This window comes from Uranotaenia lowii, chromosome 1 (genome assembly GCF_029784155.1).
Source record: "Uranotaenia lowii strain MFRU-FL chromosome 1, ASM2978415v1, whole genome shotgun sequence".
Lineage (NCBI taxonomy): Eukaryota > Metazoa > Arthropoda > Insecta > Diptera > Culicidae > Uranotaenia > Uranotaenia lowii.
Genome location: NC_073691.1, coordinates 165,282,610 through 165,304,974, shown reverse-complemented (window position 1 = coordinate 165,304,974; position 22,365 = coordinate 165,282,610). Strand labels below are relative to the sequence as shown.

Below are 22,365 nucleotides of genomic sequence, written 5' to 3'. Positions count from 1 at the left end.
ATCTTTACCAGTAGAGTCCTCAATCTTTGGTTGTTTTAACTTCTTTGGATTTACTAAGTCTAAAAGGGTTCTAGGTGTAAACATAAATAATTTTTCTGATGGAAACTTTCCATCTTTTGTTAAGCAGCTGTTTCTGTAGTATGATAAAAATAAATTCAATTGATCTTCAGTTTTTAAATTTCTTACGTCAACATCGAACAAAAATTTCTTGAAAACCTCCTTTACTACTCTAACTAACCTCTCCGCTTGTCCATTGCTTGATGGATTATAAGGTGGACTTTTCATAAATCTTATACCATTTCTTTCTAAGAAGAATTTGAATTTAGATGAATTAAAAGGAGGTCCTCCGTCAGTTACTACCACTTGTGGTAAACCAAAACGTGTAAACAGGTTTACAAACTTTTCAATAACCTTATCTGCATCAGTTCCGTTTCTCATCCAATCAACCTCGATCCATTTAGAAAAACTATCCACAATCAACAAAAATATTTTTTGTCCAAAATGGAAAAAAATCTGCATGTATCCTCTCAAAAGGTTTGTCAGAAGGTATCCATTCAGTTTGGATTTTAGATTTGGGAATCACTGACATGCGTATACAAGGTTCACACCTTTTGACAAAAGATTCAATATCATCATTTATGCCATACCAGTAAACAGATCTTCTTGCTAATTGTTTCATTTTGACCACACCAAAATGACTGCCATGCAACAGTTTCAAAACGTCTTTTTTCATAGAACTAGGTATAATTACTCGATCTCTAAAAATTAAACACCCGTCGAAAAATTCAAGATCTTGACGGTTTGAAAATACATTTCTAAAGTCCTTGTCCACTCTTTCAGGCCAACCATTTTGGTGATAGGAAATAATTTTCAGTAGAAAACTATCTTTAGACGTTTCTTTAGCAACTAGAGAATGATCTATTGGGAGGTGCTGACTTAAATTTACATTTTTTACAAATTCTTCATCGTACTTTACAGGCACCTTTTGTGTTAAAGGGAATCTTGAACAAAAATCAGCGTTTCCCATATTTGTTGACGGTCTGTAAACAATATCAAAATCATAAATTGATAATTCCAGAATGTACCTTTGTAACCTTGTAACATAAATAGAGTGTTTCCCATTCTTGCCGAAAATTCCCACTAGCGGTTTATGATCGGTATATAAAATGAATTTTTGTCCAAAAAGATATTTGTGAAACTTCTTCACCGTACATACAACTGCCAAAGCTTCCAAATGCAAAATTGGGTAATTTCGTTGTGCTGAATTTAGTGAAAAAGAAGTAAAACTTATGGGTTTCTCTGTACCGTTGATTTGATGAGAAATAACTCCTCCTAGACCATAACTAGAAGCATCAGTTGATACTATTATAGGTTTGCTAGGATCGTAAAACTCTAAAATGTTTGCTGATAATAAAGCTGATTTACTGGCTTGAAAAACTTCCTCACATTTAGTGCTCCATTGAAATTTAGTATCTTTTTTTAAAAGTTGATACAAACAAAAAAGTTTCGATGATAAATTGGGTAAAAATTTTCCATAAAAATTCAGTAATCCTAAATAAGCTTTTAATTCACTGATATTTGTAGGTGTTTTTGCTTCGTTTATGGTGGCTATCTTGTCAGGACAAGGTCGCAAACCTTCCTCAGATATAATATGTCCTAAATACTGTAATTGTTTAACGAAGAATTTGCATTTATTTATATTAACTCTTATGTTTGCCTCTTGTAATCGTTTCAATACTTCACATAGCCTTTCCTTGCAATCTCCTAAATCCTTACTAGCTATCAAAACATCATCTAAATAAACAAAAACAAAATTCAGTCCTGTAAGAACCTTCTCCATAACAGACTGAAATATGCCCGCACTAGAAGAAGTTCCTTGTGGAAGTCTGTTATACTGAAAAAGTCCACGAATTGTATTTATGACCATGAATTTCCTGGATCGTTCAGACAGAGAAAGCTGTGTATAAGCTCCTTCCAAATCAAGTGCACAAAAAATTTTACAGCCTGACAACTTCGCAAACAAATCCTGTGCAATTGGAAGAGGATAGGTATGAGGAACTATCAACTTATTTATTGAAACCTTACAGTCTATTACTAGTCGTATTTCGTTATTTTTTTTCATGACCACAACTACTGGCGAAGCCCATTCACTGGTCTCAACTGGGGTAATAACATTTTCCTTTTCCAACATATTCAAATGTTGTTCCACTTTTTCCCGTAATCTGTACGGTACCTCATAGGCTCGTTTGAAAATAGGAACATCTTCTTTCAATTTTAAGTCTGCTTCATAGCCTAAAATAGGTTTTGAAAAATTTCTTTCAAATACCTTTGAATATTTAAGTTTAAGTTGTTCTACAACATTTTTCCCATCAATATGTGAAACATTGTTAACCGTTGAAAACCCAGTGAACACATCTCTCCAAGTAGGTTTAAATTGGTCGAGCCAATTACGTCCAAGTAATGGCAGAAATTCGTTATCACTATCTAAAATAATTAACTCCAATGTTTTTTCCATTCCATTCCAACAAACATTAACCATCGTTTTCCCGTAAATATTTAAGTTCGATCCATTAACCACTACCAATTTCTTTTCACAATATTTCACCGGTAATTTAAAATATTCAAAAAATAAACGTTTTCCAATAATTGACACAGAGGCCCCACAGTCAATTTCCATTTTAAGATAAACTCCCTCTACAAAAACTCCTGTGACACATGGTGCACTGGAAGAAGAATTATTAAAAACCATCATACAAAAAAAATCACCTGAGTCGTCATCCGATGATTCGTCAGTCTGGGTATTGAACCGCTGGAATAATTCCTCTAAACGTAAGTTCTGGCTTGTGCTAATTTGATCCTTAGGCTGCTCAATATCAGCAAACTTCACCGTTGGTTTGCGATTATCATTTATCCATTTAAAACATTTTTTTACAATATGCCCAACCTTGTTACAATAGTAACAAACTACTGGTTGATTTCCGTTGAAATTACGCGAATTGTAAAATTGGTTGGTGTGTCGTGAAGCACTGTTGTTTCTTGATTCTCTAGGTCTTCTCATATCGAAATCTCTGTTAGCATTGCGGAAAAAATCAGCCCTTGAAAACCGATTATTCGATCGGCTCCTGCTTCTATTTCTTGTAACGTTATTACCGTAGTCAAAATTGCTAGATTGATCCTTGCGACCTAACCGCGTCTTCACTGAGCCAACTCCTTGTACCCCACTACCTGAGATCATTTGTGCCCTAGTTCCTGCCAATTCCCAATTGATAATCATGCGTTCAGCACTAGCTAAAGTCAAATTTTCCTCTGCTAACATTTTTTGCTGTAAACTTTTGTCAAAAACACCCATTAACAGTTTGTCCCTTATGGCCGTGTCTTTGAACTCGCCAAAAGCACAATACTCTGCCTGAAGCTTCACAGCTAGCACAAAGTTTTCCGCAGACTCATCTTGTTGTTGTATTCTGTTGTAAAACTTGTACCTCTGAATTAAATCAGAATCGCTTTTATCAAAACGACTCTTTAATTTTTTTATGATGTCATCAAAAGGTATTCCAGAGAGATCACTAGCCGGGTATAAAAGCTTTAGCTCCTCAAAAACCGCCGGCCCCGATAAAGTGATGAATAACGCTTTTTTTGAATCAGTTGGAATCTGATTATATTGAAATATGAAACCCAATCTTTCAACATAATTGCTGAATGATGTTCCGGGTACGTATGGTTCAATTGAACCCACTATGTTACTTGCCATAATTTAAAACAACCTTCAAAATAGTATGCCGCGGAACACTTGATTTTATCACCTGTGCGTAGATACTTAACGCATGAAAAATTTAGGCGCAACAGAATCCACAAATGTGTCGCACTAGCATGCAACGTCGCAATAGATCAAACTACCAGCGCTAGTAGCCGGCGATCAGTGTGCCGATAGTTGCCGTGTGCTGACAGAAGCCGCGTGCTGATAGTACTCGTGTGCTGATAGTAGCCAGCAATCAGTGTGCCGACAGATGTATCAAAAAAAACGTGGATGGGTTAACACAAAAGACTTGATAAGCTTTGTTCTTAATTCCTTACCGAACAATGTTTCCTACAATAAGAATAGAAAAAAAAAGTTAGATAAGATATAAATCGATACGTTTTTCTTTTCTTTTTGTATCTTTTCTAAAATAATCCACTTAAAATCATGCCTTTGCATACAGCTTCCCACGATTTCGGTTCAGCATACAACTACCCTTTGGCGCGCTTTAGGTAGATATAATTGCTTCAGCCTGTTGTATAGTTAATTAAACCGCACATGAGCACATCCACATTAGTGATTTCACTCAACAACCGAATTCGACCGAACAACCTTAGTTGCACTTCCAATAGTTAAAAAAAAAAATTCACTTTTTCTCGTCGCCACTGTAGAGTTCCTCAATATAATAAAACACATCTAGTTTACTCTAGACCTCAGATCAAACTGATCTCACAATCAGCGACTGAGCCTTCGTTTATTGAACTACTCGAAAGCTCATCAGGTTTGAGAGCACAGTAGCATAGATGCTAGAGTTACCATATAGTACATTACACTTTGTACCCTGACCTGTGACTGAATTGATAGTTTTAAAAACACTAGCGTACATACAAATTCAGGTTGAAGCATTTTCAATCAGGTGAAATCACTTAAAAAAGTTGAATTGTTTTAATCAGTCAAGTTTCAATATTAAGACTTATTCCCACCTAACGCGCTTATAATTGAACTTGAAAGAATGTCGTACAGAGAAATATTTATTCTGTTTTTGATATATCAGAAACACTTAATCAATGTCATGAGAAGTTAAACATTCTGATGATGAATTTGAAAACATATATATTTGTATTGCTCATACATTTGATATTCAAATGTATAAGCTTTCTTGTCGTTTTCACTATTTACTTCAGCATAAAACAGCACTCAGACAGCATTCCTCACGAAAATTTAAAGGGTCGATCTTGCAGAGAAAAATATTGTATAAATTTTGATGAATGTAATAGAGACGAGCATAAATCCAATAAGACGAATTATGTCAAAACGTTCGCCAGCCAAGTTTTTGAAACAATTCGATCATACACAACCCTCTTTTTGATTTCCGCACCTAAAATTGCTTCAACATAACTAAATGAATCATGCAATTGAAGTTTTTGTTCAATTCATAAACTTTCCATGATATTTGGTCATTTCGGATTTGGTGGTCATAGTTTTTCTAACTATTTTAAAACAATCGGAACTAGTCTTTAGCGAATTTTACTATTTGGCTCGAAGAAACTCTCTTGTCAACTGGCAGCCCAGCAAACATTTTTGTAGGTATATTTCTCAACAAACTTTGCTATACGTTCCATATACATTATAAAGTCATCTTATATAACTCGAAAAAACAGCATTTACGTACTAAAGTGGAGGTATATACATACAAATTTTTTACTTCTGGCTTAAGCGATAAGAGTTGTAAAAATTGGACGATATACAACACCTTTTACCGTACATCCTGAAAGTATGCGAGAGAGCGCAAGTTTTGCTCTCAATGCATACAAACCGTTGCCAGCGACAATACTTGCTGCTTCTCTCATTGGCCAGTTCATCCAAATGGACCCTCTGATTTTTTAGAAATCTGGTTGCACTGCTTATCGCAAAGAGAACAACAAGGTTGTTTTCTCATTTGAATCCCGCACGCGGGAGACAAATTTGCAAACATGGCGGACTTTTGTCATATACGAGTCGGTAGACTTTAACTAACCATTTTTACGATCATTTACTTGGTTTGGTAGGAATTACGATTCGCATTAATATTGTTAACGAGTTGAGCTGACATTTCTAATGCGATGTTATGTTTGCTGGGAGCGCAAATGGGACGAGGATGAGCAGGGTCGGTGGTTCCACTCGATTATCCCAAAGGTAAGCCTTGAACCATGGTTTAATAGATTGAACTTGAGTCGGGATTTTATTCGTATATTTTCCCGTCTCATGTCCAATCATTGTTCCTTAGACGCGGTACTCCATCGTTTTGATATTGCTGGCAGCAATCTATGTGGTTGTGGCCAAGGTTACCATGACATCGAGCATATTGTTTGGTCGTGCGAGGTCCATCTTGTCGCCAGAACGAATTTTATAGACTCCCTTAAGGCCCGAGGAAAACCACCCTATGTTCCAGTGAGAGATGTGCTGGCTGTGATAGACTTGGACTACATGTTCGAAATATATCTTTTCCTAAAAGCTATTGATCTTCGTCTATAATTCTTTTTATTTTCACATTTCCCTATCTATCTTCTATCTTTTCTTCAAAAAGTGAACTAGATATAAGCACACAATTGTAATCAAACAAAACGAGTTTGGCTCCTTAAAGCCTAAAGGTATGAGCCGTATCAAATAAAGAAATTACAAAAAAAAAAACAATCGGAACTCGGGGTAACAATTTATTCAAAAATAAATGAACATTCGTTTGAAATGTAGAAAATCATACCATTTATCTCCTTCAGTTAATCTTTCACAATAAATAAGTTATAAAGCCAAAAAAACCACTCTCCCCTATACAATTTGCTATTTTTTCTGAAATATTTTGTAACATTTATTTTAGTGGCAAGAAAAAATACCAAAACGAGCATGCAAAAACCATTTTTTTTTTATTTTGTAGAATAATTCATATATTTATTCACTTGAATTTATTTACTTTGTGTTTTCCTAGCCTAGATGTAATAGATGTTGACTTCTGATATAACATAGCCTGTGCAGCGCAGTGCATGAAAAAATATTTGTACAGCTTCCATCTCTATATTATTTGTTTCTTCGAGAAATGTCGATCAAATGGTACAGTTGCATTGTACTGCAAATTTTATTAATATACTTGGGATATAAGCACATATCTTACGATAATGTGATTCATTCTGACTGTTTAGTTAGACGACGGTAGAATAAATTCAAATTCAAGTTCAAAAGGTTTGATTATTTTAAGACTTATATAGCAGGTTTAACTTTTTAAATTGATGAAGTATCAATTACAGATTGAAAATCTAGAATTTTCTTTGTTCAAGATAACTGTGGAGTTGAAAATCAGCACTTTTTACGATTTACCGGAAAGCAACAGCTGATTGTAATGGGGAAATTTGATGTGAAAATGTGGATCACGAAATTCCTTTTCGAAGGTAAGAACAATAAGAATAGTTAACATGTGTATATCAAGACCGTAACATATTTTCAGTACTAGTGATGCTGGCTTTCCTCGTGTTTCTTACGGCCGCTGAAGAGAGTACAACGAAGGTCAGCCGTAGATTTATGGACGATAAATTTTTTTATGGTTTAATGGGATAAGTTTAATTAGTTTATATTGTATAACATGTTGTCGTAGAATTGTGGCAATTTCAAAGATTTGCGGTCGTCACTCCAAATTATTTGTTAACAATATCTGATATCTTATAGAAAAGTTCGATTTTAATTAGGAATTTTAAAAGTTCACGCGGGATTAAGTTGCTTTTGTGCTGAAAAAAAACTGAGCTGGTTTACGTAATTCTAGGGGGGAAAGTGTTACATATTTTTGAAAAAACAGCATATCCTTCCGTTCTGTTGAATCCACGTTGTTAAATTTCTTCATATGGGAAGAGATTCAAACAACAACAATTACAATAATGATCAGAACCGTTAGTTCTACGTGGCTTAAAAAGATACATGATGATGTCAACATTCTTACGCCACGGCAACACGAAATCGGTTGCTCCTTTAACATTCCAAATTCAAGCCGGTGAACACATTTTTTTACAAAATTTACAGTTGACCGTCACCGTCTTTAGGAAAACGCTTCGTAGAAATTTTCATGACTAATTTTAACAAATAGGCATATCTTATTGGGTGACTATAATTACTACAAATTTAATGTCCGGCTTCTACTATGTAATTAGAATAAGGGATAAAAAGTATTTAAAAAGATACTACTCTTAATAAAAACTCAAAAGGTATGTTTCAATTGTTTGAATGAAAAAATCAAACAGTTTAGAAAGAACTACACAAAGGTTTTTGACGCGGTATGAAATCCGCCGATCATACATGAGACTTAAAGTATTTTCTCTCAGAAACCGTGTTGATTCGTAAGAACCGTGACAAAAAAAAACGCGTTAAATAAAGCCGTGTTTGAAATTTGGAGCAAAACCAACCCGTGTAAAAAAAGACCTTGGTGTACTTGGTTTCGTTTATTTTAAACTTAATCCAGTCAAATCTTTGCTCCCTGAATAAGGCCACTAAAATCCTACAATAAACTGAGACAAACTGGGCTCTATAAAAAACATCTGTTAAATGTGACTTTTACAAACTTCATATTTGGGCAGAAGTACGAACAGACAATACAGAGCTGGTAGCGGTTTGACAATGAAAAAGTAGTGACTTTAGTGACCAAAAATTTGAAAAAAAAGTGACCAAATAGTGACTTTGAGGACCGAAAAAAGTGACCAAATTGTGACTCTGTAGAATGAAAAAAGTATCTTTGAAGTACAAAAAATGTGACCAAATCAGGCCCGTGCGAAGGGGGGGGGGGGGGGGGGGGGTGTTGGTTGGTTTCGAAATTCAAATTAAGATAAAAATAATAACAATACCAAAAATAAAAACTGAAAAGGAAACGGTTTTCTTACACCGTTTGTCACTTATGTTCAACATATAAACTAAAAAAATGATTGATAAACAAAATTTTGGAAACATGTTACAATGAATGTTTCAAATTTTCGATAAGTCAAGAAAGTAAGAAATAAATTAGTTTCAAAAGAATTTCTTAGTAAATTTAAAATTAAAAAATCTGAATTATAAAATATGTAAATGTCCAATCTTGTACAAAACTTACCATGAATAGATGTTAGGAAAGTGATAATATTTGTTAATTTTTATTCATCTAAATTTGGAATTCTTTTCCTCATTTTCAACTGGAAGTTTAGTGAGAAATTCCTCTATCATTTTTTAATTTGAGCAAAAAATATTTAATCACGATTTAAAATGTGAATTACCGATTACTGAATAAGAAATGAATTTTTAACAGAATTTATTCAATGTTCTATGGTTTGATAAAAAGAAGAATATATTTATGATTATTTCAAAAGTGCCAGTTATATAAGCCAGATAAAAAACCTTTAATGAAATAAAATCCTCCAGTTATCAAAATTTCATTTTTTAAGCTTAAATAATAACTTCATGTTCAACTACACTGACAAAGAAATGTTAGAAAATGAGTAATTACGTGAATGATAAAAACTGATGAAAAATTAAAAATAATGAGTTCAAAACTTTTTTTATTAATATTGAAAGCACAAATCAAATACAAAGTTAGTTAACACTGCGTATTAAAATTTATTTCTAAAGTTGCTACTTAGAACAATTTTTCAAACTTTTTAGATTAATTTAAAAATCATGATCGATCCAAAAAACATGATTTCATATAAAAAATATTAATAAAAAGTTTTTAAATTTTCAATCGCAGGTTTTTAAGCTCTGAGTATTTTGTCTCTTTTGATTAAAATATTGGGTCCTGAAAGAACAGAAGATTGAAATAATGATGTATTATTAAAAAATTGGAGTTAAAGGCTTATAGTTGAAGAACACAAAAATTCAGAATTTAAAAACAAGGAAACAATTGTTAAAAATATGTCTTAAAAATTTAAAAAGTTTGAATAAAAAAAATCCGGCAAGTTGATTAGAAAATTGAAAAAAAAAACTTTACAATAAAATTCGGTAAATTTATTTGAAAAATTGAAAACACAATATGGAAATAAAAATGATTAGTTTTTAAAAACATTTCAGGAAGAGTTTTTTCAATAAACATGTTTCACTATAACCATTTTGATGCTTATTTTTTTTTTAATTATTGATTTGGCAAATAGTGTCCTAAACTAGAAATTTTGTCAAATTCGGCCGAACACATTTAGTTTTGGTGATAAAGAATTTATTACTAGTAATATTAAACAGGATTAAACAGGAATTTGGAGGAACACAACATTATCCTTCCTGAGCAATTTGGTTTCAGGAAAGGGCATTCAACCTCACACCAACTAGTTCGGGTGATAAACAACATCAGAAAGAACAAAAGTGTATCTAAGTCTACAGCCATGGTCCTACTAGACGTCGAGAAAGCGTTTGACAATGTTTGGCATGATGGACTAGTTTACAAGCTATGCTCACTCAATTTCCCTGTATATCTCATCAAAATCACCCGAAACTATCTTCAGCATAGGTCGTTTAGAGTGTCGTTGAATAGTTGCTTATCCGACATCATCTCCATCCCCGCAGGTGTTCCGCAAGGTAGTTTGCTTGGCCCACTACTCTACATCATCTACACCTCTGACATCCCTCCCCTTGGGGACGGCTGCATGTTTTACCTTTATGCGGATGACACCGCAATTGCCGTTAAGGGAAGAAAGCCCCGTGAAATCACAAACAAACTGCAACGATCCCTAAACACCTTTGCAAACTATGCCAAAACATGGAAAATCAAAATCAATGCCTCCAAGACTCAAGCAATCATGTTTCTCCACAAACAATCCCCAAAACTTAAACCTCCATCCAACTGTACGGTAATCATGGACGGCACAAGGGTCCAATGGTCCAATGAAGTCGTTTACTTAGGACTAATGTTTGACGAAAAACTGCTTTTCAGATCACATATCGAAAGAACGTTGACAAAGTGCCATTCGTTAATAAGGTGTTTATACCCGCTGATAAACCGCAAATCCCGCCTCTCTGGGATAAATAAATTGGCTGTCTACAAGCAAATTATTTCACCTGCAATCTTCTACGCTTCTGTGGTGTGGGGATCTTGCGCTCAAACTCATAGGAACAAACTGCAAGTCATCCAAAACCGAATCTTGAGGATGATACTGGATCGCCCTTTCCACACCAGAGTTTCCGAACTCCACAACGATACAGGAGTGCAGAAACTGGATACCAACATAAATGAAACAAAAAACAAATTTATAGAAAAATGCAACCAATCAGAATACGCTTTGATAAACACCTTGTACATAGAAAATTATAATCCAAACTTTTAGTTTTTAGTAGCTTTATGTTGTATATAGTAGCTTTAGGTTGTACATAGTAGTTGTAAGTAGTCGTTTTTAAAATTCCTCAAATTTCTCATTTCACGGGTGTGAAAAATTCTTGCTAAACCTGATAGAATCAGGAAAATACAATTAGCTTAAAAAATTCCCATCATCAAAGTTGAAAAGGATATCCTGTGTCTCTTAGAGTATAAATATGTAACATTGTAACAAAAATTGAAATAAAAGTACATTTTCAAGTCAAGTATGGTAACGAAGGCTATACACCTCGAGGCAGTGGAGAATCTTTCTACAGAGGCTTTTTTGGCAGCGTTTCATCGATTTGTTTCTCGCAAGGGCACGCCACATACGGTCTTCAGTGACAATGGAACCAATTTTATTGGTGCGAAGTCAGAATTGCATGAGCTTTTCGTGATGTTCCAGAAAGAGGCAACTCGACAAAAACTTTTCGAGCTATGTCAGACCAAAGAGATACGTTGGAAAACTATTCCGCCCAATTCCCCACATTTTGGCGGCCTATGGGAGGCAGGGGTCAAGAGCGTAAAATCTGTTCTCAAGAAGGTTTACCAGTCTGCGTCTCTCACTATCTTTGAGCTCTACACTCTCCTGTGTCAAATAGAAGCAATCCTTAATTCAAGACCACTGTTCGCCCACTCAAATGACCCTCATGATCCCGAACCACTCACCCCTGCGCACCTCATGATAGGTCGTCCCCTTCATGCTGTCCCTGAACCGACATACCAGCAAATTCCAGCCAACCGTTTGTCTCGCTGGCAGCATGTTCAACAACTTCGTGAACATTTTTGGAGCAGGTGGTCGAAAGAGTATTTGACGGAATTACAAGTTCGAGGCAAATGGACGCAAAAACGAGTTAACGTAAAACCTGGGTTGATTGTCGTTTTAAAAGAAGAAAATGTTCCTCCTCAGCATTGGAAGCTTGGTCGAGTAGTGACAGTGTACCCTGGAGTAGACGGTTTAGTAAGAGTTGTGGACGTTAAAACCAAATCAGGAACCTATAAGAGACCCATTCACAAATTAGCACCACTACCAATACTGGACAACCTCGATCAACATGACACTGGGAGAGCACTTTCCGGCGGGGTTGATGTTCAGTCCGCAAAGCGGCCTGAAGAAGGAACGCAACCCGAAGAAGGAACGCAACCCGAAGAAGGAGAGCGGGGAGAAAAACCAGCGACCAATCAGCGAGAAGCGCGCGATTGACCGAGGCTATAAAAACCGCGGACCCATTTAGCGCGCGAGTTTAGTTTATCTTCTACTTTGAAACCAACAACATCGGAACGAGAGAGAAACCGAAGGAGAGCAAAACCGAAGGAGAGCAAAACCTAAGGAGACCAACCGAAGGAGAGAGAGATATCAAAGGAGAGAGCAGCAGCAACCATCATCGCGCTCGGACGGAGCCGGTTGCATGGCGCAAGGAAACGAAGTGTAAAGTGTGTAGAGAAGAAATAAACGATGGAAAGCTAGAAAAGTGAATGTTTCTTTGTGCTTGCTGCTCCTACACTTTGCTCCCGTTGCAAGTTGCCATACCAAACGGCTCTTTTCAGAGCCATACGAAAGAGTTTAGCACTGGCAACAATCTTCCCGTTTCAGTCCACCTTGGCATGCCAGGCAGCTTGTCATTTGACCTGCCTCCGCTGTTTTGACAACCACAGGGGGTTGTCAAGTTCAGGCCCAATCCCACAGGGGGAGCGGGCAGGCAGCGGTCGTTAGCCAAGGCCGCAAATACAGTCCACCCCCAACATTAACAAAAGATTTGTTATGACATAAAAGATTTTTTTAATAAAAAAAATGGTTCGTTTCAATCTCAATCTTAGTTACATCTTATATATAAAAATGGAGGCATTTTCTTTGTAACAACATCACGTATGAATGGTCGGTCGGAATCAAGTGAAATTTGGTATCCGAGGGTTTTTTGGGTCAGAGATGGTTTGAATAACAGTTTCAAGGATCTCACTTTTTATGGAAGGTGGTCCCAATACAAATTCAACTTTATTTGTTACGACTTCCATAAGAATCTATTCGCGAGCACGATGCAGTTAAGGACGTGTAGATGAAATTAAACATTTATTACGTTTTATGCTTTAGAAGGTAAAACGAAGTTTACCGGGTCAGCTAGTTTATTAATAAAAACCCATTCTTAAGACGAGATAGGGTTTTTGTATATCAAGTTTTGAGTTCCAATACAGGTTGATTGAACTTAAAATTAAAATCAAAGTTAGTTTCACTTCATGAACGTCAAATAATGTCGTAGATCGAAATGCCTCAAGCCAAGGGTGATACATTCCGAAATTTAGCCGGAGGCGAAAAAAATTCTGACTGACTGATCAAGTAATTTACCGTTACTACCGTCAATATTGACACGCGCAATTCAAATTTCTCTTTCATTGGTTTATTTCGGGGAAAAAAGTGACTTTTGGTGATAAAAGTGACCATTTTTCGGAAAATAGTGACTTTAGTGACCAAATGATGAAAAAAGTGACTTTTTAGTGACTGACTCAAAAAAAAGTGACCAAGTCACTAAACAGGGACTTGCTACCAGCCCTGAGAATAGGGCATGAGGCAACGAATCACAATATTTTTGCTTTTGCATCTTTGCGTATAATTTACAAGGCCTACCAAAAGAAACTTAAAAGAACGATGTAGTAGATAGAGCATGAAATGAAAAGAACAATAAAAAGAATATATGCGATTCGGGAAAAAAAGGATTTAGCAGTTTTTTGTTTATTATACAAAATAGATTTCTGTTTTGAGTTAAGCGTGTATCATTAACAAGGAAATATACGGTAGTATGAGTGAATGAGACATTCGGTGGCCCAAACATGAACAAGATCGTCATTCTATAAACGAGTTTTGGTAAGCATAGTCACTAGACTGCCCCAAATTTGTATGGGAAATTCAAAACCTGTGAAATGTTATGCGCTGCAGGCTAAAATTGATCCTAGGCCTAGTACAAGATCTCATGCCAAATTTGGGCCAGATTGGATCACGGGAAGGGGTCGCTCAACAAGCCTGAAGTTTGTATGGGATTTTGAGACATTTTGTTCGGGAGAAACATGAAAAACCAGTTTTTCATCAATAACTTTGGTTCCCGTTGGCCGATTTCTTTCAAAACCGGGTTTTCTTAAAGCCTAAACTATGAAAAACATTTCATCCGAAGACTGCATTTCGATAAGAGTTAAGATAAAAAAAAGTTATAAGGCTTCAAAAATGGGCTGATTTTTTTAAGGATGGTATTCATCACTGTTAATGAGTCGGAGCGGTCGAACATATCGTCGCCTCATTAACACTGATGAATACCACCGTTGAAAAAGTTAGTCCATTTTCGAAGCCTAATAACTTTTTTATCTTAACTCTTATCGAAATGCAGTCTTCAGATGAAATGTTTTTCATAATTTGGGCTTTAAGAAAACCCTTTTTTGAAAGAAATCGACCGACGGAAACCAAAGTTATTGATGAAAAACTGGTTTTTCATGTTTCTCCCGAACAAAATGTCTCAAAATCCCATACAAACTTCAGCCTCGTTGAGCGACCCCTTCCCGTGATCCAATCTGGCCCAAATTTGGCATGAGATCTTGTACTAGGCCTAGGCACAATTTTAGCCTGCAGCGTTTAACTATTTCAAAAGTAGAGTCATTTGGGGCACTCTAATAGTCACGCTTAAAGACGACAGAAAAAAAGTCACTACAAACGAAAGTGTAGTGATTTTCGTCCTCATTCGTCCTTATAATAATAGTAACTTCTGAACACGTTATCTTCTTATCTATATGAAGGGCGAACACGAAATTATTGCGACACATTCAACAGGGCATAACGTTTTACCATTGGGTAAAAATCAACCAAATTTTGCACACTTTCTCATTGATATGTATTGTTTACATGCTGTCAAACTCGAAGTCGTGTTTTTCGATTCAACGAAAATGTAGGTGAACCGACGCGAGTTGAGATAACAAATTCCCTCCAAACACCCGGCATTTTCTGACCTGTCGCACCGGCAGTTGGGAAAAACGTTGAACATTCACCATTCAACCGTCTCCAGAGTGTTGAAGCGGTTCCAGGAGCGGTTGACGTTGGACCATGGCAAAGGAACTGGTAGAAAACCGGGACCAAAAAACAAAAAGACGGAGGGAAAGGTGAGCGGATGAATAAAGCAAATCCCAACGTCTCAAGCCGTGATTTGGTTAAAAAGATCGGGATGTCGCAGAGCTAAAGCATGGATCACTACAAATCTGGACGCACTATTTATTTTACCATAGTGCTCCTAGTTGTCGGATCTGGAATGTTTTGGCAGCACTTTGTAGAGGAATATTTCTTCTACCAGTGCTGAAAATTTCATTACGATTCGTTTTGTTTCAAAAAAGTTACACGTGATGGAAGCCGCGAGATGAAAATAAATTTTGAACACCCACGTCAAAAACCCGACGTGGTCGGGTTCAAAAATCGCGAAATCGTTAAAAATTGTCAAATCAACCGTGTGTAGTGTTCTCAAACGTTTCCGTGAGATGCGTACTATAGATCGGCAGGTTCATACCAAGCGTTATAGTGGACCTAAGAATCAGAAACTGCATTTGAAGGTGTTGAGAACGATCAAGGAAAACACAGGGTATTCGGACTATGACATTGCCAAGAAATTCAACGCCGACCGGTGCACTGTCAGCAGAATTCGTCTACGCGAAGGAATACGATCCTATCGGACCAGTAAGCAACCAAACCGGACATTGAAGCAGAATTTAGTAGCCAAAGGACGTGCCCGCAAGTTATACAAGAAGATTCCAACGAAGTTCGACGGATGCATCCTCATGGATGACGAAACGTATGTGAAGATGGATTTTGGGCAGCTTTCTGGCCAAAAATTATGTAAAGCCACTGCAGTGGTGCACTGCACTGCTCATGGTGATGTCCCCGGCAACTTCAAATTCGTTTTTGCTGATAAGTGTGCAAGAAAGTGTTTGATCTGGCAAGGTATTTGCAGCTGCGGACGAAAAATTCCGGTTTTTGTGAAAAATAAGGCCATGGACTCCGAAATTTACAAGGAGGAATGCCTGAAAAACTTTTTTTTTCGTACATTAGATCTCACAAAGGACTAGTTAAGTTTTCGCCAGATTTGGCAAGCTGCCACTACAGCTAGGAGGTTCTACAGTGGTATTGGGCCAACGGGTGGATTTTGGCGAAAAGGACATCAACCCACCCAACTGCCCTCAATTCCGCCCTATCGAAAAATTTTGGGCAATTGTCAAGCAGAAGATGAAGAAGAATGGTAGGACGACTCGGGAAGCAACAGAGATGAAGAGATTGTGGAACAGAATGGCCGCTGAGGTCAGCGAATAGGGTGTTCAAACTATAATGAGTGATACTCAACCAAAAGTTCGAAAATTCATCAAAACAACATCGGAATAATTTTTTTATTATTTTTCCTTTAAAGTGCAATAAAAACCCTACATTTCAAGTACAAAACATTTTTATTTCGTTTACATAGCTCCGAGATAGACCCGTTTTAATGCGTCCAGATTTGTAGTGATCCATGCTTTACGTCCAGAACGCAAAGAAGAGAGCTAGACTGCATACATACCAGGTACAGAACTTCCCAAACCGCGATGAGCGACAAATGCGAGAAAATGCTGACAAAATATGACTGCTGGGTGATGGACGACGAAACGTATATAAAAGCCAATTTTAAGCAAATTCCGGGGTTGGAGTTTTTCACGGGCAAGAGCAACTTCGATGTGAACGAAAAATTTAAGAAGAAGAAAATGTCGAAGTTCGCCTCCAAATATCTCGTTTGGCAAACCGTCTGCTCTTGCGGACTAAGGATTGAGCCTCCCGTGACAAACAGCACTGTAAATAGCGAGATCTACAAATCTGAGTGCCGAGAGAAGCGTCTTTTGTCGTTCTTGCAGCAGCACGACGAAGCTCCGCTATTTTGGCCACAGTTCGCATCATGCCACTATTCTGAAAGTGTCCTGGAGTTGTTTGACACCAAGTCTGTCCATTTTGTTCCAAAGGACATGAACCCGCCAAATTGTCCGGTGGAACAGTACTGGCAATAATGAAAATGGAAAAAAAAACTGAGAAACTGGTACCGGATGACACTGCAAAGACTTTGATGGAGAGCGTCAAGCGAAAATGCGTTCAATTTTATACTCAAGGCTCCATCGATTAACTTTTCTTTTGATTTTTGAAGTAAATATATGTATAAAACTACCCTGGAATTTTGAAAAATTGGCATTCCGGTGTCGCAATAATTTCGTCTTCACCCTTTATTTTTTTAACTAGTACAACTAGTTAACTAGTACAGAAAGGTACACACTTTTCTGGAAGATCCTCATGTCTCAAGAAAAAAATCTCTAATATAGTCTAGTTTTTCATGTTTTATGTCACATACCTCATGTTTCGAACATTGATGGTCGAATTAAGTGTGATATTTTCTTCGGTGGTGAGTTGAGCAGAATCTCAATAAGCTTGAGTGCGATGGAAAAAAAATCCCTGGAGTAGAAATGAAATCCGCTCACAGGTAGGCTGGCTCAAACGACTCAAGCAAGTCAGAAGAATCTTGAGCCCAAATCTCCAAAAAAAAATCAAAGTAATTAAAAAAAAATTGGAGTCAAAACAAAATTACTCAAACAAGGCAACAAAAAAATTCAATCGAGTCAAAACCAAGAGACTTTTTCCGACTCAAGGATTTATAATAAGCCAACCTATGAGCGGATTTTATTTTTACTCTAGAGATTTTTTTTTCCATCATCTCGGATAAGTGGGGAGTTTATCTTCAGCAAGAGATCCTCGAGTGATGATTCTGTTTGACTCGGCTCTGTCCGTGTAAGCTTGAGCGGAAATCAAAATTCGACAGTATAGGTAAGTGAACTAACTTCGATACCTTTTCCCAGTTAATCCTTTTTGCAAGTTTTCCGTTACTATTCTTTTGTTGTCTTTCTTCGTCCCTTTTGTCTTCCTGTTTCTTTTTTTATTGTCCTTTTTATGTCATCTTTTCCTTTTATTTATTAAGTTTATTTTGCCTTTTTTATATTAATACTTTTTTTTATTCTTTTTACCAGTTTGTCTTTTTGTATGTATTTATTGGCTTTTTTTTTTATTTTTTAAAGCCTTTTTAGCCTTTTAAGTATTATTAGTCTTTTTATTCTCTCAGTCTTTTTAGTCTTTTTAGTCTTTTTAGTATTTTTAGTCTTTTTAGTCTTTTTGTCTTTTTAGTCTTTTTAGTCTTTTTAGTCTTTTTAGTCTTTTCAGTCTTTTTAGTCTTTTTAGTCTTTTAAGTCTTTTTAGTCTTTTTAGTCTTTTTAGTCTTTTTAGTCTTTTTAGTCTTTTTAGTCTTTTTAGTCTTTTTAGTCTTTTTAGTCTTTTTAGTCTTTTTAGTCTTTTAAGTCTTTTAAGTCTTTTTAGTCTTTTAAGTCTTTTTAGTCTTTTCAGTCTTTTTAGTCTTTTCAGTCTTTTTAGTCTTTTTAGTCTTTTTAGTCTTTTTAGTCTTTTTAGTCTTTTTAGTCTTTTTAGTCTTTTTAGTCTTTTTAGTCTTTTTAGTCTTTTTAGTCTTTTTAGTCTTTTTAGTCTTTTTAGTCTTTTTAGTCTTTTTAGTCTTTTTAGTCTTTTTAGTCTTTTTAGTCTTTTTAGTCTTTTTAGTCTTTTTAGTCTTTTTAGTCTTTTTAGTCTTTTTAGTCTTTTTAGTCTTTTTAGTCTTTTTAGTCTTTTTAGTCTTTTTAGTCTTTTTAGTCTTTTTAGTCTTTTTAGTCTTTTTAGTCTTTTTAGTCTTTTTAGTCTTTTTAGTCTTTTTAGTCTTTTTAGTCTTTTTAGTCTTTTTAGTCTTTTTAGTCTTTTTAGTCTTTTTAGTCTTTTTAGTCTTTTTAGTCTTTTTAGTCTTTTTAGTCTTTTTAGTCTTTTTAGTCTTTTTAGTCTTTTTAGTCTTTTTAGTCTTTTTAGTCTTTTTAGTCTTTTTAGTCTTTTTAGTCTTTTTAGTCTTTTTAGTCTTTTTAGTCTTTTTAGTCTTTTTAGTCTTTTTAGTCTTTTTAGTCTTTTTAGTCTTTTTAGTCTTTTTAGTCTTTTTAGTCTTTTTAGTCTTTTTAGTCTTTTTAGTCTTTTTAGTCTTTTTAGTCTTTTTAGTCTTTTTAGTCTTTTTAGTCTTTTTAGTCTTTTTAGTCTTTTTAGTCTTTTTAGTCTTTTTAGTCTTTTTAGTCTTTTTAGTCTTTTTAGTCTTTTTAGTCTTTTTAGTCTTTTTAGTCTTTTTAGTCTTTTTAGTCTTTTTAGTCTTTTTAGTCTTTTTAGTCTTTTTAGTCTTTTTAGTCTTTTTAGTCTTTTTAGTCTTTTTAGTCTTTTTAGTCTTTTTAGTCTTTTTAGTTTTTTTAGTCTTTTTAGTCTTTTTAGTCTTTTTAGTCTTTTTAGTCTTTTTAGTCTTTTTAGTCTTTTTAGTCTTTTTAGTCTTTTTAGTCTTTTTAGTCTTTTTAGTCTTTTTAGTCTTTTTAGTCTTTTTAGTCTTTTTAGTCGTTTTAGTCTTTTTAGTCTTTTTAGTCTTTTTAGTCTTTTTAGTCTTTTTAGTCTTTTTAGTCTTTTTAGTCTTTTTAGTCTTTTAAGTCTTTTTAGTCTTTTTAGTCTTTTTAGTCTTTTTAGTCTTTTTAGTCTTTTTAGTCTTTTTAGTCTTTTTAGTCTTTTTAGTCTTTTTAGTCTTTTTAGTCTTTTTAGTCTTTTTAGTCTTTTTAGTCTTTTTAGTCTTTTTAGTCTTTTTAGTCTTTTTAGTCTTTTTAGTCTTTTTAGTCTTTTTAGTCTTTTTAGTCTTTTTAGTCTTTTTAGTCTTTTTAGTCTTTTTAGTCTTTTTAGTCTTTTTAGTCTTTCTAGTCTTTCTAGTCTTTTTAGTCTTTTTAGTCTTTTCAGTCTTTTCAGTCTTTTTAGTCTTTTTAGTCTTTTTAGTTTTTTTAGTCTTTTTAGTCTTTTTAGCCTTTTGAGTTTTTTTGTATTATTTTTGTTATTTTTTTATCTCTTTTGTTTTTGCTCTTTTTAGTGGTTTTTGTGATATGTGAATATGAAATTTATTATTTTAGTTAATTAGACAAAACGTTTTGCAGGCTTTAACAGAGTTGTTAGATAATCTCAAATCTCTTATGTTGAAAGCTCAAAAACGTCCTGCAGTGACGGCAGGATCAGTTGGAAGTTTCTTAATGAACTTTCTTAAAATTATTGAACTATTCAACTAAAGCATTATATTTTCATTATTGGAATCCCTTAGTTTCTGACTGAATGATCCTACAATATTGTTTTTCATATAGGTTCATTAGTTTATCAGTATATTGTTTTTACTTGAAACTGTTTTTTTTTTTCAGAACTTCCAAGGGCTATATCAAAGTCTAACAAGATTCAAATTCAGGTCATCATTTTTTTGAAACAAAATCACCATAATGCATTTCCCCTGTGTAATTTAATTGTTTTAATTCATCCATGAACAACTTTCTACTTGACTAGAAGAATTGCTTTTCACAGCTCTGGCCCGTAATGTATAATTGTTCCAAAAAATCATTTACCTCAGTTATTAAAAAAAAAAGGTTAATTTTCATGAGCCCGACATGATTTGAACACACAACCTTCTGATCTGGAGTCAGACGCGCTACCGTTGATCCACGGAGTAATAAAAACGATTCGATAATAAACTTTAATGTTTTGCCTAACATCACCGCGGTTAAAGAAAGTGGATCCATAGCTCAGTTGGTTAGAACGCCGTGCTAATAACGCACAGTTCGTGAGTTCAATCTTCTCTGGAGCCAAGACTTCTTTTTTATGCAAATCCAATAAATAATTTGGAGCCCTTAAATCATTCCAAGCGACTTTCATTATAATAAATATGACCAAATTATAAAATTGGGATTGCAACTGAGTGAATGGAGCGAAAAACAATCAGACAAACCCCGGTTTGAGACTAGAAATACCGAACAACGTTAAGCCTAGCTTAAGATTCAACGAATAGTAATATAAACTAGGATTAATTTTATATTTGACATTAGGATACCTATAGGGTAACGGGCTTGTTCTGGACCAGGTGATTATTTTGGATCACCTGGCTTGTATCTCTCTAATTAAACAGTTAGGGGAGATGAGGGCATAATGGCCATCTTAAGTAAAACGCTTATTTAACCATAGAGAACAGCTGTAATATGTGAATTACATCATTTTATCGTGTTCAGACACTCAAATAGTCTATGGCCTAATCGAATGAAACTTGAAAAAGTAGATAAAAACGTTTAAAAATGCATGTTAAAAATTTTTGCCGAACGCTGAAAACCAGTCACTGTAGAGGCATAATGAGAAACCCCCCGAGGCAGTATGAGCACCATTAATGAAGGCATAATGAGCGTTTTCTGCCGGGGAATCTAGCAGCGAATTCGACTCGATGAAGTCAACTGAGTAATAGAGCTACAGCTTAACTTGTATCGTCTGACGATGTGGCCTATTGGTTAGATGTCGGAGAGGTAATCAGAAGGCTCGAGTTCGGTTCCTGGTCGAGGTGATTTTTTTTTTCATTTATCATTCATGATCATGATTGCACTAAACGGTGAGGCGTAGATTCACCAAACAAAGCAATAACAAAATAATCTAGGTCTGTTTGTAGAATTCCAAGAATTAACACATGCTCGTACATTATGTTTCTGGTGTTTTGTTTGACGGATGATGCTTTGATGCTATTAGCCGTATAATGTAACATTAAAAAAGATCAATCATGAATGGTATGCGCAAAAAAAAATGTCCTCGAACAGGAATCAAACTCGAGTCTACTGATTACCTCTCCGACACCTTACCAATAGGCCAAATCGACAGATGAAACATGTCAAGCTGCAGCTCTATTATTCAGTTGACTTCATCGAGTTGAATTCGCTTCATGATTCCCCGGCAGAAAATGCTCATTATGCCTTCATTGATAGTGCTCTGTTCGCCTCTAGGGAACAAATTAAAGTAAAAAAGCGTTTTAAAATTGATTAAAGTGAAAAATAAAAAATTTTATGATGTTGAAAATTGAGAAACAATGTGTAGATCATGTTACAGTGCGTACATTTCAGATCGAGATGATTTAAAGGTCATAAAAGCTTATTTGGTGGTGCTCAAAAATTATAATATTTTCGTCACTTGAGAACCTAGCTGGTTATTATTCAATATTTCTGTATATGAAAAGGATATTTTTTTTTGGTGAAAAATTAATGCTATAGGTAGTACGAAACAAGTCCTTATGAAAATTTGTTTAAGAAAAAACGTACTTATGTAGAAAAAAGGAGTGCTCATTATGCCCTTATCTCCCCTAATCATTAAAAATTTAAAGAAATATATTGAAAG

General features: G+C 35.1%; 1 long non-coding RNA gene across 3 annotated transcripts; it reads left to right on the top strand.

Moving 5' to 3' along the window:
• The first annotated feature begins 6,822 nt into the window (after positions 1 to 6,822).
• Positions 6,823 to 8,054, top strand: LOC129740687 (uncharacterized). 3 transcript variants are annotated; one of them, XR_008736354.1, is made up of 3 exons: positions 6,823 to 6,946; positions 7,042 to 7,152; positions 7,209 to 8,045. It is a non-coding gene; the product is annotated as an uncharacterized LOC129740687 (long non-coding RNA). The 3 variants fall into 3 exon arrangements; XR_008736347.1 differs by having other exon boundaries at positions 6,856 to 6,946; positions 7,012 to 7,152; positions 7,209 to 8,044; XR_008736377.1 differs by having other exon boundaries at positions 6,906 to 6,946; positions 7,000 to 7,152; positions 7,209 to 8,054.
• Positions 8,055 to 22,365: the final 14,311 nt, after the last annotated feature.